We start from the raw sequence: 13,842 nt of genomic DNA, 5'->3' as shown, positions 1-13,842 counted from the left end.
AAATGTTTATCTTCATAATGAAAATGCAATTCTAAACAGTTACACCCTTCTAAGATCATTAAAGTCACTGGGCTTAGTATAATGTAACTGCATCAGATTGCAGTGATGGCCTTTTAACAGTGAAATATTAGAAAGCGTTTATTGCTTAATTAACTTGCCATTGGAAGGGGTGTTATTAGCTGCTGCTGTCACCTGATGGTTGTGACAACACCCAGACCTAGGAACTAAGGATTTAAATTTCACAACTGACTAACTTATTTTTTTTCTTCTATACATTTATTTTTGTAAATGAAGTTTGTGGAACCTCTTAGTTTTGTAGTCTTCAATGAAGTATCCCAAATCCCCCTCCCCTGACCTATGAAATATATATCATGTATTCTGAAAAAGCCTAGGAAGCTGAGGAAATGAAAAACCCTTTATTAGTGTAAGTCTGAATATAGTACACAAGAAACTGATATGAATTCTCAACACATAAATTATTTCATTTTTCTCTTATAGAGAAATGGTCAAGTCTGTCAGGAAGTTTCAGGTTTAAACTTGGCTGATAAAAAGGCAGCAGAAATTAGGGGGACTTTGTTTAACTGTATATAATAGATTGTGTGTCACAAGGATGTAGCTGCTTTGTTTTACGGATATGTTTGTTACTGGTGAGAGAGATCATTTGGTTGTCATTCCTTATATAAACAGGCTGAAACTTATTTGGCACAAAATGTCTAAGGTCTGTGGAGGCAGGAATATACACACAAGCTCTAATTTCCATTCTTTAACACTTAATAGGGATCATTCAGTTTTCCTTGAAGCTATTTCCCTCAAGGAAGGACTACCAATTTCACTTCGCGATCTCCGGATTCTCCTCAATCCTACAATCTCTCCTTCTTCCACTCTACTTGACAGCTTCTAACTATCACTCTTAACTACCAGTAGTAGAATTCTTTTTTTAACCTGCTGTCAATCAGGGTTTTCAGACTGGTATAAGGCATTTGCAGCTAGTCGTCCATCACAGCATTCACTTGGCTATTAGGAGAGGATGATAGGTTCGAAGGAACTGTGCTGAAAGTTTGATGAAAACACCTAAGGAACAGGTTTAGCTCAGTGAGATATGTGGTGTGCTTGTTTCCCCCCCCCCCTTTTCTCTAGCCCTCTCAGTATTGTAGTAACAATTGTAGTAACAAAGAGCTGGGGCCTGAGAAGGAGTAACAGTTACAAAGCAGATATCCTGTTTGACTGATTCAGACTTATAACATGGAACAGAAAATTTTAAACTGTTTTTGACAGTAACAACATCCAACCCCTGCCTATCATCAAAATATCTAAATTCCTTAATGGACTCCCTGACTGACCAACAGACCTTCTCCCACCAAAATCCAGTAATCCCCAGTTCTGTCAGTTGGCCAGCAATTAAACTGTCCCAACTCCCCTTTCCCCCCACTTTTCAACATTCCAAACCACTACTTGAAAGTGATTGGCTGAGACTCCTGGAGGGCAGAACATGAAACTGGCTACAATGATTATATGTAGCAAAAAATTGGAACCACTCCTCTCTTAACATGACTAGTCTTGAATGGACATAGTTATTAGAAATAGTCATGCTAACTAAGTTCATACTACCCAAGCCAACAATCATTGCATTCAATAGTTAGGTGAGCATTACAATTCCCAGATTCTCCTGTGACTTAGATTGTGTAGCTGCCTCAGAGAAAAATCATGTCATGTCCAGGAACTTTGGAACTATAGTATAGTGAAATACAGTATCAATGTGTTAGAGTCACAGCCAACTAGTTTAACACCTCCATTTAGTTTTTTGTTACAGAATCTCCAAGTTCGTGGTCACAATGGCCCTTTCCGCCAAATGTTTTGGGGCAGGAAATAAAACGTTTCCTCCAAGGAGTTTTGCATTGTTTTCCCCAACTTCAGCAATTTTCCAAGCGAATTGGCTGAACCATCAGTGTCTGTGGGAGTGTTCACTCAGTATTTTAGGAGACAGTATGTTGCTTTAAGGTCCCTATGTGCCTCTCTTCAGTACCAATAGATAAAAAGGTTTGTTCCTTGGCTCAAGCACTTAGAAGCAGAGCTTTGACAGTAGTTCAGCATCCCAAGTTTTTGTTTGTCTCTTGTCTCCACTATTGTTGTGAAATGATAAGAGAGGAAGCAAGAGAAAAGTCTAATCTGCTTCTCACTGGCCAAGGAGGCTGTGGTCTTTGGGCCTAAATAAGCTTTCTGTGCAGGATCTGTGGTCCATACCCAAAGATGTTCAGTCAGGATTTTACATCTGAATCTTGACTGGCTCCATCTGGCTGCATGGATTTTGAGCAGCAGCTCTTGTTGAAGGAGATTCTTTTGGCTCACTCAAATGATCATAGAATCATAGAGCTGGAAGAGACCCCAAGGGCCATCAAGTCAACCCCCTGCAATGCAGGAACACACAATCAAAGCACTCCTGACAGATGGCCATCCAGCCTCCAAAAGATGCTGTCCAAAAAAACCTCCAAAAGATGCTGTCCTCAAAATCTCAGTCTGCATCCAGAGTGACACTGTGGCAATGCAATGTCACATAATTTCTTCAATGTGGCTATTAAAGAAAAATTTCCAGGATGGCATTGGACTTGGACTATACCCTGACATGTATAGACAGGCCTTGATTATGGTTCTAATGCTGTTGGGTAGTATCACTTGCCCACAGTAGTGATCTGCTTTCCCTCTTGAGGGTTGTGTGTTTTTCTTTAAGTTCTAATTCAACACCCATATGAGCCTCTGCATAAAGTTCCTGTTAAGATGTTGACCATGAAGAATGTATTCTAGTTATTTTTGCCAGGGGTGTCTCTGAATAAGATGCTCCATCAGTTGTTTCAGGCCTTCTGTCAAGAAAAATAATGGGTTGGATCCAGACTAATTTTTCCATCATTGGGACAAACATTTCATGCCACCCTTTTCCCACCCACTGTAGCCTGATGATCACCAAATCAGTCTGCAACCTGTGGCTCTCCAGATGTTCATGGACTACAAATCTCATCAGCCCCTGCCAGCATGGCCAATTGGCCATGCTGGCAGGGGCTGATGTGAATTGTAGTCCATGAACATCTGGAGAGCTGCAGGTTACAGACCCCTGAACCATGAAAATGCTATTCCTGAGGAGCATCTTGAAGGGGTCTGCAGTCTGGATCCAACTCGGTTTTAAAGACGGATCTAGAATTGTGTAGGAATCTACATACATAGAACTACCAATTTCAGAAAATGTATTTTTGTATAGCATTTCTCTCCTGTACAAAAAATAGCGAAATGCCCATGGCTTCTGTCAGCAGGTGACTCTGGAAATGCATCTGGGTTGCAAAAGAAGCACATAAAGAAAAGAATTCAGGTTTTTAGGACCCATTCTATCAGAATAATATCTACATTGGTGACATTTGATACCAGTTCATTGGCTGAAGTCATATGTACAGCTGCAACATTCTCAACATGTGTCCGACATTATATGATTACCTTCCCTCGCACACCATTCAAAAATAGGGTGTTGTAGAAGGTGTTGTTTCTGTTTTTGATTGGTAGTCAGCCTACCCTGGATGGGCATACCACTTTTGGTCACCCATCCATGAAGGATTTCCTTCTGCTCTGAGTGAGAACAGAACATGAGCCCTCCGGGGAGGGCGGTATATAAATATAATAAACAAACAAACAAACAAACATGAGGCTTACTGTGATTAATCTTTCTACTTGGAGGTATGCAGGGTATATTTGTCAGGAGTGCCAACTAAGGAACACTATAGTGTTGTCAACCATTTTGTTTGTTGCCATGGTGCCTGTAGTCTACTTTCTGCAAATTATCTTCTGTGTGAAATTAAGCCTTGTTTGTCCTTCAGCTATTGATATTCCCAGGATGGAAACTGTTCCTTTTTTCTCTAGATTTTTCTACAAATTCTTTTGGTTTTGGTCTGGTTAGCAGTTCTTCCTCTGTAAGGGGTCTTTCACATGAAAGTTTTCCCAGCATTTTTTTTCTGAGCTTCCTGACAACGCTGTTGTCCATTCATTGCCTTTTTGTGGTTTTCTAATTGCTCCTCTGTGCTTTCTCAAAATCCAATTAAAGATGGCTTGAAAAATCCCAGACAAACAACAAGAAAACCACAGAAAGGCAACCGATGGTCAACAATGTTGTCAGGAAGCTCAGAGAAAAACTGCTGTAGTTTGGCTCCCAAACTGTGGGAATGCCTCCATATGAATGATCCTGTTTTTTCAAATTGCCAGAGAAAAAGGAGGTTACCTTCCACTGGTGGTCATAAAAACTTTGTCCCTGATGGTGTGAGGAACTCACCCACAGGTTAAGGATAGCCTCCCTATCTCTGAGCAGCAGGTACAGTAACACCAAGTGGAATGTTCTGCACTTTTCCTCATACAGACAGTTTTGCATCATTTGCACAAACCAGGAAGAAACAACTGCAGCCAGTTAGGACGTGTTCTTTAGGTGACAGTGTGATCATCTCCTAGCAGTTGTTCTCTTCCATCCTGAAGAATCAAATTGTGAAAATAGAAAATGCTTCGGGAAAGAGGAGGTAGAAAAATGTATTAAGCAAAGTTTCACATTTATCTGAGCAGAAGCCCATTAAATCATTGGCACTCCTCAAAAAGCGTTCATAAAATTAGGCTGCAACTCAGAAATATTTCTTGGGTAAAGCTGAATTGCTGAGCTTAAAATCTTTTCATCCAATCAGAAACACCCTTAAAATCTATATTGGTATTTTCATAAGAAACTTTTGGTAAAGTACTTAATGTACAAAGCATTTAATAATCTTTTCCAGGTTGGCCCAACACCAAAATATTGATGCATCACAGTTATTCCATATTTAGGGACTGGTGACTGAGATAACTTGACCAACACCTTTAAAAAAAACTGTTGTTGAGAGATTCAAACAGAGGGACAAATGGCAAAACTCTCCTGAGCTTCTGAGCTGCTGCTTTCTGAAAATAGTCCCTTATGCAATGCAAGAAGCCACCCCCAAAACTCAGGAGAGGACTCCAGAGAGATGCTGCTAGTCCTAAATAATGCTGGCATTGATAGACTGATGATACAGGCAACTTCCTGTCAGGTCATCTTCAAACCTGCCTCCTTAAAAAAGGAGTGACTCCTGGATGGTGTGACAAATTCCTGTGCATGTCTGCAAGTCTTTTAACATGTGTATAGAGGCTCTCTGGATCACGGTTGTTAATCCACTGTTGTGATGTTATTTTCTGGATGGCTGAGAATTTGGTCGTTTGGGTTATAACTATAAACATTGTGTTGAATCTCCCCCTTCAGCAGACGGAGGTCCTTCATGGAAGGGGTTCCTGCAGTATTCTCTGTGTAGTGCCCCCGCCCTAAGCTGCCCACAAAAGTTATCCTGAGGATCGAAAAAATCTTCCGCAGTGGTCATTGATACAGCACTGGTGTTTATGTCATTAATGCACCAAGAAGGGGGAACTGTAAGAAATTGCTCTCTTCCCCATGTGCTATGAATGGGGCAAAAACCTGTAAAGGGGATGAAAAAATCAACCAATTCCCTCTTCTTGTAACTTCCACACTGTATTCTACAGTGTTCTGGGGGTGCTCTGATCTTCAGATGGGGCATAACTGGGTAACCAGAAAGTGGCAAATATCCCTTTCATGATTTCTTCTCTGATTGTGGAAGGTTAGGATCCAAGTCATTCCTTATTAAAAATCATGCTTTCTTTTGCTTGCTGTTGAAAATAACATGTTTTGTTCATCTGTATAGTTTGTTATAAAGAAAGGTCAGCAGAGGGTGCCAGAGGCTTGGTAGAATACTGAACTAGCGTTGGTTGGCATAAAAAAACACCTGCCATGAATCTGTATTTTCTTGCCTAACAGAACATTTTGTTTAAAGATATAAGTAAAATGGGATACCTAATGGAAATGTTTAGACATCTTAAAATAGGAATACCATTTTGTAGCACAGAGAATGAGTAAGCAGTTGATGACTGGAGGAGGAACATGGAGGGCCAGTCCTAGGCTGTTTGCCTGGGTGGTTACGTACAGTGTGTTCAGATTTGAGCTTTGCTCTTTGGACAGCTTAACAGAATGTTTAAACTCTTTTTCAACATTCCTTTTCTACATTGCTTTTCTGAACTCACCACAATCTGCTCCTCAGTTTTTGCAGAACAGCTAAAAAATAATAATAATAAGTGCAGATACAGCCATGTCTTTCTGCATCGTTTTGTATCTGTTTTGACAGTTCTGTTGGTAAACAGACTGTGAAACCATGTCCAGTGGTAGGATTTTTTTTTATTGTAAGAAATGTTGTATAATTTTGCTTTGGTAGATAGCAATGAATGCTAGGCATTTAGGTTGTTCTTCTGAAGGCAGGAGAACATTATGTATTGGAATAAAATGGAAGAGAGTGATAGATGTCACCCTGAATTTCACATGGAAGGATAGTACTGTAATTATTAAAACCTTTTCTAGAAATTGGATAGGCATGAACTAATTGGAAAGTGTGGACAGTAGTGGGGAAGCTTTTTGCTCTCCTGTCTCCAAAAAGGCCATTTTGTATGGCTGTCTCTGACAGCCAGTATACCTTTCATTCCCTCCACACCCTCCCACTGTTGAGGTGGACAGATTTTTTTTCACAAAAAGAAAAAAAATGATGGAAGAAGCAAAGCCCAGGAACATGCAGAGCTCTCTAAGCCTCACCAGCGATGTATCGTCTGAAGGAGGGCAAATAGAAGTTGGGACCAGATGCAACTGTAAAAGTAACCTTCTAAAAGAGCCTGAACCAACCCCATACCCCTGAGGGTCTGCTGGACAATTTCTCATGGTATAAAGAAGAAAAATCTACCACAGAATGATGGAGAAGGCGCGGCAGGGGAGTTGTCCTGGAGGATTTGTTTGTTTGCTCTTTGGTGTAGTCTTGCCCACGAGGCCCCAATGAAGAGACGAGACGCGGAGATTTCATCTGGTGGAGAGAGCCAGTGGCAGGAAGCGCGGGATCCCGTGATCCTGGCAACTCTGCCGTGCGCTCGCCCCTCACACCTTTTATTAGGGTTTCAACGGGGGCGTGTAAAGGGGTCGGGCAGGCGGGAGAACGGGAGGTCGGGAGAGCGGGAGAGCGGGAGAGCGGGAGATCATCATGTGATGCATGATCTCATCGGGCTGCTACGTGCGGGAGGAAGCATCCGTGTCTGGGCCTAATCTTCACCTGAGGGCAGGAGCCCCTTTGTCCCTTTGTATGGGACACCTGGTGACCGCGAGTCAGGCAGTTCATGACCCGTGACTCATGGGGGAGCGGGGGTTGGGGGAGCGTGTGCGCCCGGAAGGCCGTAGCCGGCACCGGCATGCCTGGCGCTCCTTCTACGGTTCTGCTGGGTTCGCGGGCTCACCCCTACATTTGGAAACCTGGCTTTAACCCCACAAGAACATCAACTTCCTACGGAAGGGGAGGAGCCAAAATGGCTTCTTCCTGTTGTGGATAAAATACAATACCAATCTGAAAGCTGTGAGTCAGTCTACCTCTACCATAAATTCCTCCTGCTGCTTGTCTTTCTCTGCTAGGACAGGAGTACAACTGTATGGCATTTGAGCATTTCAGTAAAGCATGGTCCAAAACCAGAGTCCGTGCCATACCAATAATCAGAGATGAGTCAAATGGGAATTCAGCCTGCCCCCACCATGTCCAGTGCCAGGCAGAGAGACTGTCAAAAGGAAGGAAAAAATGGGTGGTACGCTAGCTCTTTCCTCCCAGCCTTGAACTCTTCATAGCACAAGAACTGCCCAAAGGCTCATGGGCAGATGCTGAAAAGATGCAGAGGCCAGCGAGGAGTAGGAGTGGTCAGATGAAGGTGATACTACTGGCAAAAACAAAACATTCCCAGCAGATAAAGTTCTTCACCTCCTCCCCAGGGCAGACCCTTTCCTCTAAGAAATAGTGGTAGGCAGCTGTGCAATCTTTCTTCAAATTGTCATTCCTGTTTTTTGCCGTCTCATTTTCAATATGTGATTTTACTTCTTGCCTGAGGATAAAATGGTCAGTCTTCAGTACCCAAGACAGATGCCTCTTTGGTAACCCTGATATCATTTGTGATCATTTCAATAGACTAGGAGGTGGTTGTGGTCAGAATGATTAATTGTAGTGAGATGGCCTTCAAGTCATCTTTGAAATCCTCCTACAGCTTCTTTTCTCAGAGTGTTTTTCATCACATTTGTCAAAAGTTGGCAGCTGCCCCTTAGCATAAAGAATGTTAAAGGTTTCAACAAAAGATTAAGGGGCTGTATATTTTAGCATCTGTCCAGCCAGTTCTACCCTCAGGGACTTGCCTATGAAGTCCAGGTCCCCAGGTATTCCAGTGTCAACATACCTTAGCTTCTTCATTGAGAAATTGACCTTCAATCCAAAGCCAGCCTAGCAGAGACTATCCACAGAGGCAAGGATTTTGAAGAAAAGCAGGGCCCAGTCCTGGCAGACTGTAAATATATAAAGAAAGTTCTTGTTCTGCCAAGGAGGAGGAGTATAACCTAAAGATTATTAGTTGTGTTAAGATATAGTCTGCTTACAAAAGATCCAAGTATGTTAAACATTTTGGGAGACAATCCCAAGTCTGTCTCCAAAACTAGTGTTAGGCTTCCTTACAGAAAACAGGGCAGTTTCAGACTAGAGAACATCAATGAGGGGGGGGGGTATTAGCTGGGCTCATAGTTTCCCAGAATCAATAGAGATATCACAGGATCCAGGTTGTGATCGTCAGATCTTAATACTTAAAATTATACAGTATCTGGTGCCACCTGCCCAGACTCCTCTGCCTTCCCAGGAGCCGCCACAGTGGCTGCCTGGCAGCCCACCCCCATTGCTTGGCTCTGCTGCACAACACCCCTGTCCCCCACCCCCAACCCCCCAGACTCACTGCAGGTGTAGGGGCCAGCCTGCAGGAGGACAATGGACCAGGGAGTTTCATCTCCACCAGCACAGCCCTCAGGGGATGCGCAGTGAAGTGGTCTACAGCCAGTGGGAGCGAGCGATGCAGCCCTGCAGGCCCTGGACCTTTGTGCCAAGGTCCTGAACCAGCCTATTGGTGAGAAAGCCACTCTAGTGCAGCCATGGAAGGAGGGGACCCATCCCACACTTCTCAGGTTTAAAAGGGGAGGTGGGACCCTAGGCAGTCACTGGAGGTCTGGGACAGGCCAGACAGATGACTCATGACCCAATTGCAAGGGGGAAGAGGGTCTTTGGAGGGCAGGACTGGTAGGTGGGAATGGATAAAAGGGGGACTGAGGAGAATGATGGGGATGAGGCAAGAGCAGAGGATGGCAATAGGGAAAGCAATTGGAACGGAGACTGGAAGTGAGACAGAGAGGGAAAGAAGGAGAAGGGGAGCCAAGGAGAGACTTCACAAGCTGGGCCAGGGAACCCAGGCCCATGTCAATTGAGATTGCTCAGGCCAGCCCCCAGCTGCTGGCCACTCCACCCAACTAGCCAATGGGGTCCAGCCAGAGGGCCGGGGAGAAGTACCAAGGCAAGATCCCCAGGTCCCTGACCAATGGGAACCAGGATGGGCCAGGTAAGGGGAAGGAGGAACAGCACATCCAGCAGCAACAGGCTTGGGGAGGGCAAGCTCTGTTCCAGAAACTTAAGATAATACTTGACTTAATTCTTCTCAAAAGGCATGGGGAAATTGAATGTGTATGAGGGGGTGGGTAGTTTGTAAAGTGCTGTCAAGTCTTAGCCAGCTCAGTAGTAGTAGTCCTTTTGACAAATGTGTGGAAACCCAGTAGTGTTTTCAAGGCAAAAGACTAACAGAGGTGGTTTGCCCTTGCCTTCTCTGCATAGCAATCCTAAGAACATAAGAACATAAGAACAAGCCAGCTGGATCAGACCAAAGTCCATCTAGTCCAGCTCTCTGCTACTCGCAGTGGCCCACCAGGTGCCTTTGGGAGCTCACATGTAGGATGTGAATGCAATGGCCTTCTGCGGCTGTTGCTCCCGATCACCTGGTCTGCTAAGGCATTTGCAATCTCAGATCAAGGAGGATCAAGATTGGTAGCCATAAATCGACTTCTCCTCCATAAATCTGTCCAAGCCCCTTTTAAAGCTATCCAGGTTAGTGGCCATCACCACCTCCTGTGGCAGCATATCTCCAAAACACCAATCACACGCTATGCGTGAAGAAGTGTTTCCTTTTATTAGTCCTGTAATTCTTCCCCCCAGCATTTTCAATGAATGCCCCCTGGTTCTAGTATTGTGAGAAAGAGAGAAAAATTCTCTCTGTCAACATTTTCTACCCCATGCATAATTTTGTAGACTTCAATCATATCCCCCCTCAGCCGCCTCCTCTCCAAACTAAAGAGTCCCAAACGCTGCAGCCTCTCCTCATAGGGAAGGTGCTCCAGTCCCTCAATCATCCTTGTTGCCCCTTCTCTGCACTTCTCTTTTTTTCTATCTCCTCAATATCCTTTTGAGATGCATGACTCAGAACTGGACACAGTACTCCGGCGCGCGTCAAAGGCTACCACTGTTTTATATAAGGGCATGACAATCTTTGCAGTTTTATTCTCAATTCCTTTTCTAATGATCCCCAGCATAGAGTTTGCCTTTTCGACAGCTGTCATGCATTGAGTTGACATTCCCATGGAACTATCAACTAAGATGCCTAAATCCCTTTCCTGGTCTGTGACTGATAGCACTGACCCCTGTGAAGTGGTGGCGGAAGTTTGGATTTTTTTTTTGCCCTCTATGTGCAAATCACTTTACATTTTGCTACATTGAACTGCATTTGCCATTTCTGGGCCCACTCACCTAATTTATCAAGGTCCGCTTGGAGCTCTTCGCAATCCTTTGTGGTTCTCACCACCCTACATAATTTGGTATCATCTGCAAACTTGGCCACCACGCTACCCACCCCTACTTCCAGGTCATTTATGAATAGGTTAAAGAGCACTGGTCCCAAAACGGATCCTTGGGGGACACCACTCCTGACATCTCTCCATTGTGAGAACTTCCCATTTACACCCACTCTTTGTTTCCTGTTTCTCAACCAGCTTTTAATCCATAGGAGGACTTCCCCTCTTATTCCTTCATTGCTGAGTTTTCTCAACAGTCTCTGGTGAGGAACTTTGTCAAAAGCCTTTTGGAAATCCAAGTAGACAATGTCCACTGGTTCCCCCTTATCCACATGTCTGTTTACACCCTCAAAGAACTCTAAGTTTGTAAGATAGGATTTGCCTCTGCAAAAGCCATGTTGACTCTTTCTCTTTCTAATCCTAGTATTACTTCGTGTTCTCCCATCCAAGTACTAACCCATTCTGGCATATCTGATAAATAAGTTTACTTGGCTTCTCTGAATCTCATGGAGCTGCCCATCAGGGAAGCTTACTTCTGAGTTTGCATATGGGAATCATATTAAAAAAAAGTGGATTAACAGTGCAAATTTAAAAACATTTTCCTGGGAATAAGCCTCATTGAAAAAACTTGAGTAGGATTCTGAGTAGACCTCCTTATGAATGTATTGTAAAATACATCTATGGTAACATTACTAAATTACAAGAACCTAAGATAACTTTGTTTTAATTTGTCAGCAATTATTTAAATTTCTTCTACTGAAACCATTTTTCTAAGGAAATATGAAGGACAGTAAGATTAAGTTTTTGACTATAAGTTGCAAAGATATGAGAATAAATATATTTAAAAACTGAAAGTTTTCTTAGGTCACTAGCAAGTGTACAAATTAGCACAGCAATTGGTTATGAAACAGAGTTCTAGAGGCTTTTGAAAATAACTGAGTATAGCTCTTATCCCGTGTGTATATTTTCAAAGTGCTGTGTAAACAGTAAGAAGTGGTTTGACAAGAGTAGGTCACTGTAAATATAATGGGATGGTGGGTGACTTTTTGTGATTTGAATAAGTACTCCAGGATCTCCCTGAAATGCTTATAAAAGAAAGCTTAATTGTTAATGTTTTGTTCTAGATCTGTGAACTCAGAGTTAGTTTCTTTAATACCAGGATAAAACCCTTTGTTTTCTCTCCAGATTCAAGACTGGTAATTAGGGGAAGAGGAAATGTAGTAACACTGTTGTTCCCTGGCAGCAGTTATTTTTATTGTGTATACTGTTGGAATCACTGTAATCTTTACTGATTTTATTGCTATTACTTACATTAGCTCCTTTACATGCTCAGTAAATGAACTCCAAATACGAGATATAACATTTCAGAATGGGCAGTATAATAAATTTCAGTAAAATATATAGAACTTTGCTTTTAAAACAGCTTGTCTTGCTTTCACTGTATATTTTAGATTAATGTTGCAGTTTCTGTTACATTCCAATTACCAAGTGTAATGAATACAGGTTGATCAGATTTTTTAAATTGACAATTTTAGTTTTATCATTCTTTTTTAAAAAAGGTTTAATGATGTTGTTATAATTCAGATTGTGGTTTTCTTATTTTTAATACAGTTTGGTAATTATACTGTATCAAATCCAGGGGCAGTTCTGTCCCAAAATCTGGAAGATAATCTCCCTAGTTCCAGGCGTAATGTGGCGTGTTGTGATTGGTTATTCAGTAGTATGCTGGACATGGTGTAGGCAAAAAAGGAGTACTACTCCCACCATTGGCTCAAGAAAGTCACTAACCCTCACTGATCAAATGGGAGATGTAGCTTAATTTTTTAACTGAGGTTTGTATCTGGTATTTTAAGCCGAAATCCTGTTCCGACCGACGAAATATAACTATATTAATTTAATTTCCGTTATTTCTTGTAATTGCCTTGTAATGAAAGCTTCTTTTGCAGTTTTATCTATATCTATAAACGTGAAATACCACTGACTGACTCACTGGCTCACTAACACAAAAGAACTAAAAAACCACCGAACCTACAAGCTTGAAATTTGGCACACCAGTTCATTATGTGGTTTAGGTGCTCACTAAGAAAGGATTTTTCAAAATATTCAGTTTTACTTGAGTTATTACACATTTACTGTTGAACTCTGGCCATCTGCGTTATTGTTGAACTCTGGCCATCTGCGTGAACATTCTAAAGGTGACAGTTAAAAACCTGCTTGCCAAGCTAAAGGATGCAGTACGGGGAGTAAAAATGATTAGTTTCACAGGAGATTTTAATGAAGGGCACTTTGACGCTTTACTTCCATGTGTTGAATCAAACAACCCACCCACCAAGCAACAAGCACAATTGAGCCAATGTTGGTCCAACTGGATTCTACCACTGACCTCCTCACTGCATATGAACCTGTTCCTTCTGTTGAAACAGCTAAAGGGAGGAGAGGGATTAAACGCAGAAATCAATTTACAGATTTGGTTAGAAAAAGACAACTACAGGAAGCTGCTGCAAAATATGCGAAAAACAACCCAGAGGTTCATAAAGAGGCTGTGAAAAAGTATGCTGAATGTCACCCCGAAGTTCACAGACAGGCTGTGCTGAGGTATGCTGAATGTCACCCCGAAGTTAATAGAGAGCCTGTGATGAAGTATGCTGAATGTCACCCCGAAGTTCACAGACAGGCTGTGATGAGGTATGCTGAATGTCACCCTGAAGTTCATAGAGAGGCTGTGAAAAAATATTCCTCTAACAACCCTCATGTTAACCAGACCACTACAGTCAAATACAATAAAAAAAGATTACAAATCAAATTATCACCTTGGACTAAAAAATATTTGTCGGGTTTTGAATATGGATCTCACATTGATTACTGTGGAGACAAGGTGATTGATCTTGGACTTTGATCACCCTGTGCTTGGTGTCATGCTCTGAAGTCGCGGGATGAGCCCCCAGGAATGTGCTGCAGTGGCTGTAAGGTAAAGTTCAGCTCCCTGCCATTCAATCCTACCCTGAACCTCTTCACAGCCTTTTCACTCATCA

The 13,842-nt window shown here is 42.5% G+C and overlaps 1 protein-coding gene across 5 annotated transcripts in view; it reads left to right on the top strand.

Annotated features, from left to right (window-relative positions):
- LOC125432139 (heat shock transcription factor 2 binding protein) overlaps positions 1 to 13,842 on the top strand; it is a 41,149-nt gene that overhangs the window by 12,570 nt on the left and 14,737 nt on the right. The window lies entirely within an intron of this gene.

The sequence above is a fragment of the Sphaerodactylus townsendi genome, linkage group LG04, assembly GCF_021028975.2.
Source record: "Sphaerodactylus townsendi isolate TG3544 linkage group LG04, MPM_Stown_v2.3, whole genome shotgun sequence".
NCBI classification, from domain to species: domain Eukaryota; kingdom Metazoa; phylum Chordata; class Lepidosauria; order Squamata; family Sphaerodactylidae; genus Sphaerodactylus; species Sphaerodactylus townsendi.
The sequence above is the reverse complement of the archived record's forward strand: the minus strand, read 5'-3'. Positions and strand labels throughout refer to the sequence as shown.